The 14,037-nt window shown below is 36.6% G+C and overlaps 1 pseudogene; it reads right to left on the reverse strand.

Moving 5' to 3' along the window:
- Positions 1 to 462: 462 nt before the first annotated feature.
- Positions 463 to 7,331, reverse strand: LOC132563906 (uncharacterized; annotated as a pseudogene).
- Between the last annotated feature and the right edge of the window lie 6,706 nt (positions 7,332 to 14,037).

Here is a 14,037-nt window from a genome sequence, read left to right on the forward strand (position 1 = left end):
AATGCTGATATCAATTCCCCAAAAATCCAACCCCATTGGTAGACATTTTTCAAAATAATATTGTAAATTTAACTGAAAATTTTAAAAGGGGCAGTCATCAGGATGAAGCGGTATTATGCAGAAAGCTGACTCTTTGTCCCATCTGGCTAAGAAAGAATGGGTAGTTGTTTTTCAATATAGGATATGGCATCCTGAATTGTCGAATATTCAACTCTACAATGGGAATCAGGAATTGAATCATTGAGTGACGACCCTTGTGTTTACTTAAATTATGGATGAGACGAAATTTTCCTGTGTTTTTCTTTTCCAACGACACCAATGAAGCTGACATGAACACCGTTATAAGGAGGATTCACATTGGGACATGCAAGTCTCCCATAGTCAAGCTCCTTGTCAATCTTTTCAGTAACTACTGAAGGGTATGTGCTGCAAAATTTTAGACTTCTACAAGAGCTTTGTATCTTATAGCTTGAGAAATGACAATGCAGGCGAAAACCATGCATCATAACCTGTCAACACGGCAAGGAGCTCAGAAGGAATGACGCGATGACGATGTCCACGGAAGGCAGGGGAGGTATTGGAGTCCCGGAACTGGTGGTTAGGTAGACGAAAGGACGATCGAGGGTTGATGTTTTGGTAAGGGAATGGAAAGGACTGGTCCGAGGCGAACGTACCTGGGCAAATTGAAGGGGGTGTGGACCTTGGCACTTATGGGGAAATGACAGCCTTGACAGGGTCTCCTTTGGATGAAGCGTTACAGTCACCCTTGGTGAGTTGCGCAAGGGAAGAGCTCTGTTTGGCCCTACTTGTCATGGCATCTTGCTACTAGTCCCACTCAATTGACCCCCGTGACAATGATTTGTTTTGCGCCCTCAAAAGCCGAAAAGATTTATCGTAAAGTTGCCAGTCTCCCTGCTTTAAGGCCAGCTTTCTGACTACAGAAATATATACTAAACAAAAAAAGAATGGTAACACTACTTTATTCTGTGATTAATTAATTAACCCCTTCATAAATCCTTACTTATCATGTACGAATAAAGTAATTGATCAATTCTGATAAAACTGCAGTCATGGTTCATTATAAAACTTTGCGTTCAGTTGATTTTATTCGACTCTAAAGGACGTTGGGGTCAACTTCAAAGGTAACACAATTAGTAACGGGTATGGCCACCGTTTGCGAAGTAAACAGCATTGCAGCTCCGTCGCATGGAACTCGTAAACCGGCGGATAATTCGAGGAGAGATGTTGTTCCATTCAGCGATCAAGGCTTGGGCCAGCTCCTGCAAGTTTGTCGGCTGATTTTAACGTTCTCTCATGCGTCGCCCAAGAACGTCCCAGACATGCTCAATCGGTGACAAATCAGGTGATTTAGATGGCCAATCTAACACCTATACGTTATTCTGCTGAAAGAAAGTTCTGCTGACGCGACTGGTACGCGCTGGTGCGTTATCCTGTTGAAAAATGGCGCCAACGCCATGGCGTCTTAAGAATGGCAGAACAACTGGTCTTAAAATTTCGTCCCGATATCGAATGCCGGTTAAATTGCCATTTAACACAACAAGCCTGGTACGAGTCCCCCCACAAATACCACCCCAAACCATTACACTTCCGCCGCCAAAGCGGTCCCGTTCTGCGACGCAGCAGTTCGCAAAACGCTCCCCTCGTCACCTCCACACTATTCGCCTTCCGTCACCGTGTTGCAGACAAAACCTGGACTCATCTGAAAACAGAACATTGTTCCATTGTCGTAAAGCCCAACAACGGTGAACACGGGTCCAGGTACGCCGATTATTACGGTGACGTCGCAACAAATTGAGTCCAGTGTAGGGACGCCGCGCTTTCAATTGGCAGGCCCTCAACCTGTTGCGGACTGTTTGGGGAGACACACGACGCCCAAACAATGTCCTTGTAGTCTCTACTGCGGTTACGAATCGATTGCGCAAGTGTATCAATCGTATACGACGGTCATCCATGCGGTCGTTTTACGGGGTCGGCCGCTTCGGGGACGATCGGATGTTGACCCAGTTTGGTTTAAACGACTTACCAACTGGCAGATTGTCTTAACACTGCAACCAAAATGCCATGCAACTCGACGGCGATCATGCCTACAGCCCTTTCTCTCTGTACTTTTGACAGCCGGGGCATAATGATAAAGTTGATAGATAGCAAGATTCGGTGATTTCTAGGTGCTAAGGATCTAAGGAACAGTTGCCAGTTTGAATGTTTATGAAATTCAAGCGAAGATACAATTTAGTCGCAGAAAACCTCGTGCAGCTCTTTCGCTAATACAGACTTTCACGCTTGAATGATTTTGGTAACCCCCTTGGTTTTTGTAATGTAAAACATAACCATTTTCAAATATTGCACAAACGTCATTTTGTTTTCACTCATTTACAGGTATTCGCCAGGTTTACCTTTCTTTTTTTGTTGAGTATATTGTAACAGGGCTGGGATGGGACAAGGATGAAGTACGGGTTTTTGGTGCCCAGTAAACCATAGGTAAAGCCTCAGAGCCATTCTGTACTACCATCTCAAATTTTATTGGTTCCTGATTTGATAGTGTTGACAAATCAACAAACTCATTGTCACGTAAGCATGTATATTTTGTATACACTTGGGGTAAGTCACCTTAATGGTAGGGTACCGCTAGGCGGAATTGCGTCACGGGTAGGTGTGCACGGGATGAGATTCTCATGACAGGTATTGTGTTATTGTTACCGTGCACCCGATATGGATTTATCGGCATTTAGCGTCATGTGAGACAGGCACAGGGGACTCACTGTGGTAAGTAATCTTTATCTCTTTTTCTTTTCTATATTAGTTGGTATTGTTGTTTTGTACCAGTCCATATATCGGGTCAAACAATCTAAGTATCTGTGCGCTCCAGTCAGCCGTGACCATTGTTTATTGTTTGTATGTTGATAACTTTCATTTTTGTTGTTTTCGTGCTATAATTGAATATATTATGTCTGTTTTCCTAAATATGCACATGATATAAACATATTGGAGTGTTGTACATGAAAATGCATAGTCTATATCATGTTTCGGGTCGATTTTAAAATCTATGGAAGCCCTGATCCATTTATTAGTGCCGAGCGTAGTGCGTACGCGAACGAGTGGAAAAAGTATGGAAGCCTTGAGGTGTCAGTTGGTGTATTTCGTAATTTTGTATTATTTTTGTTTGTAATTTGGAGCCGCACATTATTTCGACGCTAATATGAACGTATTTCAGTATTTTCTAATTATGGTTCATTCTAAAGTTGAATAATTATGGTAAATAATAAATATTTTTGTGCCATGTGTTTTGTTAGTATAGTATGGAAGTGTGAGTGGAAATTATAACTATTTGTGTTAATCATTATAGCTTCACATGACGGGTTGGAACATTGATTGAGTCAGGACCAGGCAGGCCTCTCCTTTACATTGCGACCCAAGCGTCAGGACCGACCAGAAGTAACGACTTTCATTCAGGATCAAGGTCAGCGAGGGAGCATACTTAGAAGTTACACTGCCAGGGTCGGCGACTTGAATTCAACACTTAATCAGCTGTCATGTCATTGACATAAGTGCGTTGCCTATTATGGTGATACAAGCGTGGAACTGCTTGCGGACGGTGACTCTGGATTGAGTCACGGTGATTCAGAGTATGGAACTCTATTGGGTTTGACAGGAACACTGTTCTGTTTCGTGAGCTAGAAGCTACAGGGACACTTATCATTATTTGGTTTGTGAGTGTGTGAGTTAGCGAGTGTGACATCTTTAAATATATAGTTTATTTGTTTCATTGTAAATAAACATCATTGTTATATTGTGATCGGTTCTCTCAGCTTTCTTTTCCCGGATCACCAACCGTCGCTCATCCCACGTTAACACTCATCATTCCAAATCTTTTCTTGAATTCTTTCATTCACCAAAAAGCCTTAATTTATCCCAGAAGAAGTAAAAGAACTGCTAAATACTGGCTCTGAAGGAGGTCACCTGTAGTGCTGGGACCATGGCAATGCTGAAAAATGAAGACGCGCTTATAGCACTGTTTTTTTTTTTTTTTTTTGGGGGGGGGGGGCATATGAAATGGTGTCTGTATTATCACTGGTCACCGAGGGTATTGGGGCCACTTTTGAAGAATTCTGGGCAGTAGCCTCGACATGTACAGGGCTGTACACAAATTACATTAACAGTGGAAATGACTGACAAGGCAATCAAGCTGCATACATTATATAAAATTCATAGATATATGTCAAATTAAAAAAGTAAACCATATCGATAAGAGGGCATGATATAGCATTTATGTTGAAATATCTAATGTAGTAGACATACAAGTTGAACTAATTGTAGATTTTTTTATTTTAGGAAACAACAGTGAAGAGCAGAAAAAAAAAAAAAAAGCAGCAATCACTGATGACAGCCAGCACCGTGGCAAAAAAAAACCGCGTACTATATATGTAAACCAACATCAGGTAAATACACAGCAACTTATATCGCTGTAATAAACAGTACATGGCAAAAGACATAAACATCTTTTTTTTTTTTTTTTTTTTAATCATAAGAATGGATGAAGTAAATATTCTCAAATGAAAGATAAAGTGATAAAAGCAGTTAAATGTTCACGACACGGCAACTGTGATTTCCTGGGCTGGCAATTTATAAAATCTGGCAAAAAATAAACAAGCTGCAAAATAGTATAGAACATATCAGTGAAGAATTAACTGAGATCAGCAAGTAAAATGATACAGCCAGCAGCCATCACTGATGGCAGCCACATCTATGGCAACATCCAAGTTGTTGTTTTTTTGTTTGTTGGTTTGTTTTGTTTTGTTTTGTTTGTTTGTTTGTTTTTAATTTTCAAATTAATGAAAATTCATGATATGTCAACAGTGATAGTTAGAATATTATTGTAAGAAGGGAGGAGGGGTAACTCCTAAGGAAACGACAAACACAAGGGAGGCGACTGGGGTAGCCTAAAGAAACAAATTCAGGGGAGACAACCTATTAACCTGCAAAAAGAATATTCCACAGCCCTGCAGACTGGGCAAGGGGGAGGGGAGTAACTGAAAGTTCTATCTATTTTTTTACAGTGCATAGCAACAGTGAAGTAACAGAGATTTACACGTAACACAAAGGGTTTTCTCCTTGAATACCTTTAAATCGTATTTAAGTCTATATCAACACTGCCTTCACCTAACGTTGCATAATATGTAAAACGTAAGAAGAGATTCGTTTTGTGGAAACCTGATAGTGCATTACGAAATTTTTTTTAGTTCAAGTACACGTTACACCACAACCTCATTTATCAAGAAAAAAATAATTTTAAAGTTTAATGTGTATACGTCAGACTTTGACTGGGATAGGCCCCTGAAATCATTAATATTTTATTCAATAGAATTGACTCTCCTCGCCTAACCCAGCGATATATGATGGTTATAGATAATGCTATCAATGGTGTGTACTTCGTTTAAACCTATGGCCGTGTATAACATTGCTAACAATCGATTAGGTATTATTGGCGAGGTAAAACGAACAAGTTCGGCCGGTACCATTTAGCGACACAGGTATAAATGCCACTCCGTTGTAAGCAGCTGTTCATTCATAGACTAATTTTAAACATGTTAAACATGTAAAATAATCTTACTTGGCTTCATGCCGTGAACGTTTCAAAATTAAAGGAATCTATAACTCAATGCAGTTAATATGAAGCTATTGTATTATTTGGGAATTTACATGTGTGTGCGTGAAAGTTTACGGTGTGAACATTAAACGCATTTATATATACAAGATATCTATGATCCGCATGGCAGCTGCCTGGTTCCGTTAGATTACATTAGTGTTCTCGATGCCTTGCAACATGATCTAACATAAAAAGGACGCGATAACAGGTTATTTTCAGAAACATTGATTTGATTGATTTAAGCATATTGTCTTTTTTAATATAACGAATTGAATGAGTTATTGCAATTTAGAAACGCATTCTCGCTAAACAGTGTTTTGACGAGGTCCTAAGGGTATTTTTCAAACAGTTACAGTAAAAAAAAAATCTGCATAATTCAACATTACAATTTTACATTTGTAATTTATGTGTTTTTAATGTGCGGTAAATGTATATCATTTAGTTATTGTAAACAAACACAATAGGTACGATACAATATTTTAAGAGCTGGTATTCCTTCTACCTCTTGTCTACTTTTGTTTTAACATTCCGTGACAATACTTAAGATTACCATAAACGTCGATTAGTGAAGATACCAGACTATAACGATATGTATAGAAATACAAAAATGAACGCAATAGTCTACTAAGATAATGCCATATCGACTCATAATAGAGAAATGGCTTAACAAACGCAGTAATCAATCGTCCTGTCCTGCAGAATTCCCTCATCACACCTGTATGATGATATAATAACGATATATTTTATTGTTACCCAACTGATCGTTCAAAAGACACTCGCATGTGAATAGTAGGTGTGATCGGGTGCCGCACTGTTCAATCGGGTTGGCTTTAGATGTTACCCGTACTCAGAACCACAGTGTGCGTTTATCGGATACGTCAAGCGGTGATTAAATATTTAAGTTTATATTTATCAACTCGTTTGACAATCAATGTAATTCAGATTATTCTAGAGCTAGTTTGTGATATTTTGTGTCAGTGAGCAGCTCCTTCTGTATCGGGTCATCATATCACTGATCTTATTACACTTACTGGTCTATCTATACCAGTTGTGTTAATAACAACCATTTACATGGGTCATGCGATCGCACTTATTCTTCAGGTTAATGATACTCTGCAGATATATGACACATGTCTCGTTATATACACTAGCACACAATGGCCTTTTGAAAGAATGTGCCCATAACATGTTTTTCCTATCTCCATATGAACAACGAGGACATGCTGTGTCAGTTGATAAAGGACTTCCCTGTGTTAGCTGGCTGTCTTACTGTTTTCAGTCACGGGACAGAGCTATTTGCGAATGTGTATTTTTTATGGAACATATGATTGTAAATAAGAATAAATTAAACGATAAATGATAAAGAACTTCCGTATATAAGTGCAAATTGTAGGACAGGAAATAATGTCCATGTTCATAAGATTTTGACGGCAAGACGGTTACGAGATGGCAAGCAATGTTCTGACGCAGTAAGGCAACCAACACAAGCACATACGAATATCTCATAAAGTCAGCAGAGTAAGAGAAAAGATAATTTACCCTTTTGTTTGTGAGATAAGGTAATCTCAACTCAAAGGAAAAGATGTTTTACGTGTAAGTACACAGCAAGCCTGGTGTTTGTCAGCTGAATTATCTTACCCTTCAAGTTGAGATACACCTACCTCATCTCCAAGAAGGCGAGGGATTCTATTGATGTAATCTTTATTGTCTCTTTTGCTTTACCTAGGACTGAGAAGGGGAGGTTTCCCAATTCATATACATAGTTGAAACTTGTAGTCACGAAATCGCTTGAGTCGAAATTCCGCTTAAGTCGAAATCATTTTCAAGTTCCAATTTTTTCCCTTCTATATGTAAGTGATTTATTTCAAATCTCATTGAATCGGAGCAATTTTTCAGTCCCTTCAACGGTAAAGTAAAGGAAAAGTCATTCGTTGTGTCGAAATTATTTTTTGTCAAAATATCGTAACGTCTTCTGACGAAATCGGTCAATACATTCACAGAGTAGAAAGTCACCTGGCTAATACATGGTTAATTACAGCGTATCGGTCCATCGTTCACACAACACTTGGTCTCTGGCGATTAATTACCAGTTTAATTATCAAATTAAAGGTTGGCTTCTAAATAAGTGTTACAATCATGTGTGATTTACCTGTACGGTATAAAAGTAGCACGTTTACTCAAAACATGAAAATATTTAGCTTGATTGCGTGCATGAAGTGAAGGCAAAATATGATCGTAAGTATGACTGACAAAGAGACCCGTGAACAAAGAATACGACCAGATGTTACGGTAAGGTAATTATCAATTTTTTCTTCGTCGTCATTTGCCAATCAAAGTAAATCGTGTCTTTTTCATATCAGAAACCGATATATAGTTAGATGATCAGGAATATTATTTTATTTCGCTTTTATTACGACCGTAAAACCTCCTCGTAGTTTCTAACATCCAGTTCTATCGCATTTTCCTGATTTGAATTTCAATATTACTTGTTTTTAATAAAAAAAAGTCACAACAGCTGTTCGTAAACAAGTCTTTATGAAGATTAAATAAATGCGATTATTAGTTCAGTGAAATGTCTTTGCTTGACGTTCCTGTAGTCTAATTTACCCATACTTTCTGATATGATTGTGGTCAGTTTCATTTTAAAAAAGGTGTTCTAGTTACTTGTTGAAGCATATCATGATAATAATAAACTTCCTGATTGATGCAGGTGTATTATGTGTAGACGTGGCACCCCTGTTGATTTATACAACAGTTTGGGTGGAGGATGGAAGTTTCAAACATTTGGCTGGTGATTCTCTATCTGGTAATAACCTTGGAGATGGTCAACACATCAGGTATTGAAATTTCTTTGATGCTGTATTTATACCCACGAAAGGTTTGAATGGTTTAACCTTGACTATTCCTTGCTCGATTTTAAAATGAGATGTACGACACGTAGAAAAACGTTATTTGCATGTGAACACTGGTGGAAATTAAACGCAAGGCAACGTTAAACGAATAATGCTCGAATGGATCATTCACGTTTACAGCATTACAACATAGAAAAGCTGTACAAGATGGAATTATGTGTCAATATCTCATTTTTCAGTATATATTGAATAACTATATTGATGTTTGGTCATTCTCATTTAGTGACGCGAAAATGTGCTATTATAAATGACAGCTTATAATTTAGGACACCTATTTCAGTCATTTCAACTGGTTTGTAATATTTCAGAAGAGTTATATTTGTACCATTGGCGATTTCAACACGTTTAAATGTGATATAAGAAGCATTGCCAGTATATGTGATTTCAGAGCTGTTTGACATTCCTTTACGTGGTTTGTTAATGTGGCCGTGTCATTCTAAGTAAATCGATCTAAAAAAATATTGTACAAGTAGGTGTAGTATTTCTTCATGCAAATACTTGTTTAGAAAATATTTACTTCCTTGTATGTAGCAATGTTTCTACACCTGTACAACCTGGCTTCATGTATTCTTGTGTATATTGGGTGTATATACCCTTGGTCTCATGATAACATGTTTCCTCTGTTCAGTGGAGATTTCTAAAATATCAGGTTACGTTTCAGATACCTTGATATCTAGTTTTAACTAACATATGTATCTATATACCATCCATAGTCTTCACTTCGTTAAACTGTGAGTTTACGTAAAGTAGTTTCTGTTCAATGATTGGAATATTCTTTTCATAGTTTAACATTTTTGTCAGCATCTTGTTCAATATTTTTATCTTAAACATCTTGAATATTCTGCATTAGTAAAATCTTATTGATACAGATTTTGTAGCTAAACTACAACGTTCAGTGTATATATATATTATACATGTAAACAAAATGGATTTAATGTCATGAATGGGTGTAGCGTCCTGTTTGTAAACTTAATTAAGATAACAAGCTACCTATTAATGGACATACAGAAATTACGACACGAAGGTCATACGGGTATTATTATCTGACATAGCGCTTGCTTCTATCCAATTGAAAACCAAAATATCTGCGCTATACAATCCTGATCGTATTTCACATCGCATGTTCTTTATGAATATTTTCTTGTTTGTTCATTTTCGGTCCAAGGTCATTGAGTGTTTGCTTGTGTAACGTATACACAGATATTCGTAAATCTCCTCAGGTAATTCTGCAAAGAGAAAGATATTTTGTTACATGCTCACTTCATTCATCATAACACCAGGTTAACTCTTTTGAAGAAAAGAAAAGTAAAAACTCCTACAAAGATGGTTTTTTTTTCAATTTATCTAAACCAAATTAATGATAATCTTAGGTATTTTCATATTGGAAAATGATTTTGATCATCGCCAATAACGTTTAGAAAATGAATATGTAGCATAAATAATAATGATAGATAATAAAATCTAAACATTCAGAAAAAATTCGAGGTATCCGTTTTTTATTCTGATTACTCAGTTTTACAGGTAGAAAAGTGATTTCAGTCAATTCTTTAATATTGACCTCATTTTCAATTTAGACACAAGCTAGAATAACGAAACTCGCCATCTTTCGGACTATATTAATCGGTTGTATCATTTCAGTCGCTGCTATGACTTTCTGGTCACATGAAAATGATTAATATATCGAAAAAGATAACTTTCATCATTTTGAAAATTCTTTTACAATAAATCATGTTTGAAAACTAAATAAGAGCAAAGGGAATGTTGGATTTCAACAAATAAAAATTAATACCATAAAAAAAATTTTTAAAAATGAAAATATAAGGAGAAAAACGACAGGTTTCCCGGTAATAAATTGGAAAAGTAAATATGTATGCACAATCTTAATTCATTTGAAAAGTGAAACATCGTACATTATTTTCTTTTAATACCATAGATCAAAGAACATGACAAACTTCACTGAATATAAGATAGTTGCCAGATTATTTCAATCATTTACCATCACATAGCACTCCGAAACACTTGTACAATGCACGTATATACATGAACTTTGTTTCGAATTGTCCCTTGTTTGGGTTTAGTATGTAACTTCGGAGACAAATATTAATGTGTACCCTGAACGAAAACAGAAATAGATATATAGTGTCATTCAATATGATTAAAAGGTACAAAGGTATCGGGATCAAGTTCAACGAATGAAGTAGCTACCATGTAAATAATATGATATCTTGAGACCAGTCATGAAACGGAACATATGATTCCTAATGAATGAATCAGATAATGCCAGAGGAAATTATGTAAACGGTGTCCAGCCAAACAGAAATGGCCAGAATGGAAACAAATAACTCTCAATGCTGGTGATCTTAAAGGATGTTTCCTCATATAAACTGAAAAAAAAATCCAATCATTTCATACGCTTCTAATATTACATTTTACAGCAGTATCCTCAGACTTTATAACGAGAAATTGTCTATAAGGACTAAATATCAATTACTTATTTTTGTGAGACTAAAGGGGCAGTTATCCTTCTTCAACATTGTTAAATGTTTTACATTGTTTATTTTAACTTCTTAACATCTATGCATTGAATACTTTAAATGTAACTTATTTAATTAGGCCTAAGTGTCAACGGCTGATATCATATTAGTAACTTAAAAGCTCGTATATTGTACGCACGATTGAAGCTTCTCGTTATATTCTTATATGGCTGTGTAAACATCATTGATCTTGTGACGTGACAGTTGTGGGCCACGCATATTCCATAAAGAATATATCATGCATTCTGTTAGTATATATATATACCCTTAACTATGAGTCGGTAAAGAATCTGTACTACTGTCGGTTAGTATATGTTACCCCGGAACTACGAGTCACCCAAGAAAATGTCCTGCATTGGATTAATGTACCCTAGTTTACGGGTCAACAAAGAATATATCCAGCAGTATGTTAGTGTATTATTAGTATAAGAGTCATCAAATAATTTGTCTTTCAGACTCTAAGTATATATCTACCTTTTTTTACTAGTATGTGCGCTTTTTTTTTGTTTTTGTTTTTGTTTGTTTTTGTTTTTATTTCTAATGTAATTTGTACATTGTGGAACAAGTTACGTACGCTACAATAAATAATCTGATAGCAAATGTGATACAGATTGTTATCGTTGTTAACAGCGTTTTCGTTATTTCGTTAAACACTAGAGAGAGGAGAGCCACGTAGGAAAAACCACATGTAGACATAGTTATGATTAATGGCCAGTGTCTGATGTCCCGCTGAAGTCTAATGTACCTGTAACTTTACTTTATGCTTCTAGTCTTAATATTTGGCAGTGCCAGTAAACTTACATCAGCTTCAGCTGTAGCTTTCTGCATTGTGGATCATGTTACTTATGTCACCCTAGGTGCTCGATCGCCACTTCCATTTGTTATCAAATGATTGCCAACAGATGTTTCAATTCCGACCCACGGCATCCTCCAGTTGCTAGGTCAATAGGATTCGTAGTCTGTCGGAATCTGCTCTCTGTAGGAAAGCGAGTCTGTATTGGTCTGGTCTCTATAGTTCTGACCAAACGTTTCCGTTCTGATAGCGCAATCTACCTCCACAGTCCTTGTTTGCCCTCAAATTCGGCACTTCGCAACCTTGAATTTCTTAACTATAGATAAAACTGGCAGTTGCAGTCTGGGTGATTTTCCATAGAATCCGACTGAAGTAAACTCTGATTGGACTCACAGCATATATTCTCGCGTAGCTGCTTAGTGATTTCCTTAATCCGTCAACACTTCCATGAGCACTGGACTGGATTGTTGACCAATATGTTGGAATCTCCTCATTCTGCGTTTTTTATCTTTCCTTGGACTATACTATCCCTCTTCGGCGTCTCAAGTTCTTGTTCTTTAATTTTACGATCGCGTATGGGAAGATTACTTCTTGTGTTGTTTACACCCATCTGTACTGTATATGGTATGTTGTTGTTACTGTCAGATCATCCGGTGGATGGTAGATACCCAATAATTTCCTGTTACTTTGGTCACCATACTTATATCAAACTTAACGGCATTAAGCAATGTTACAGAACGCCATGTTTTCATAAATGGGTGAGCTATGATTTCACGTGAGATATCTGTCTGTCCAAATGGCTAACATTTTTTTAGAGTCAATGGAACCCGGACTGGATAATAGTTGGATGGGTTGACAACGTTTTAAACACCATATTGCAATGAACTATAGAATTATGGAAAACAAATCACAAATTGGCATTTAAGACCACGCTCAGGCAAGACAAAAACAAATCGGTTGACACAAGTTATTAGCACATCAATCATAAACGAAACTGTGCATGACAACAAACGCATTATCATGTTCGTATAACGATAATCTAACATTGTTTTATTGAATGTAATTTTCGGGTTTTCGTCCAGAATTTCGACCTTTCGGCCTTTCAGTGGTCGGGAAAGGGTAGAAAATATTACTAAGTTTTCGGGAGAGGGACTGACTATACTATTTTAATCATACCCTTGCTCTGGCTAAGTAAACCTTGCATCATCTTTAATTGTGCTAGATGTGATATTTATTTCTTTTTTTTAATTTTCATTTTAGTGAATTCATGTCGTGAACCAAATATCAAGACAAGTCAAAGCTCTAATTTGTCAACGACGCACACTAGTGAAAAGGCAGTAGATGGCAGGACTGATCAAAAATATGGTAGTGGTAGTTGTATACATACAAATCTAACATTATTGGAAGCTTGGTGGCAGATTAACCTCGGTGGTCCAGTCGTTATTGAACATGTGAAAATATACTACAGAAGTAAGTAAGAAACAAAGCATAGTAACATATCATCTTTTTAGTGTAAGGATGGGTTTATATGTGTCATAATAAGTACGGTATTCAGCTTCTTCTCATCATTTATACTTTTCGTTGATACCAAGACACATTTACACCATTGTATGATTATGAAAATAGATCGTACATCCGGTAAACAATGATAATAATACTTACTGGGTACTGTTTATTTTAAATATACTCAGATAATTGTGCATTTTTGTCCGGAACACACACTATACAAATGTAATCTTAATATCATATTTTGCATATGAGTATGAACATTGAAATGATATAAAATAAAATGATATGTCGCTTAGATGCTAGTAATAATACACGCTGTGTTCATCACATTTACCCTCAATGTAATTCAAAGACCATATTCATAGACCAAATTTTAGTAATTTCAATATTGCAATTAAAACGAGTAAAATCTCGGTGGTTTTTGTTAGTTTTTGCCGTTCTTCGATGCCTTAAATAGAAATGACATGATTATACATATTCTTGTTTAATTTTGAAAAAATCAATTAACCATTCGACAAACGTTAGCTCCACCAATTGCATAATCCATTTGTGTTGTTTCTACGAAACCCGATTAGTACTACATGAAAAGTAAAGGCTATCTCGTTATTACGAGTTACGTTATCT

The sequence above is a fragment of the Ylistrum balloti genome, unplaced genomic scaffold (assembly GCF_031769215.1).
Source record: "Ylistrum balloti isolate Yb309-2 unplaced genomic scaffold, AGI_CSIRO_Ybal_v1 Utg371912, whole genome shotgun sequence".
NCBI classification, from domain to species: domain Eukaryota; kingdom Metazoa; phylum Mollusca; class Bivalvia; order Pectinida; family Pectinidae; genus Ylistrum; species Ylistrum balloti.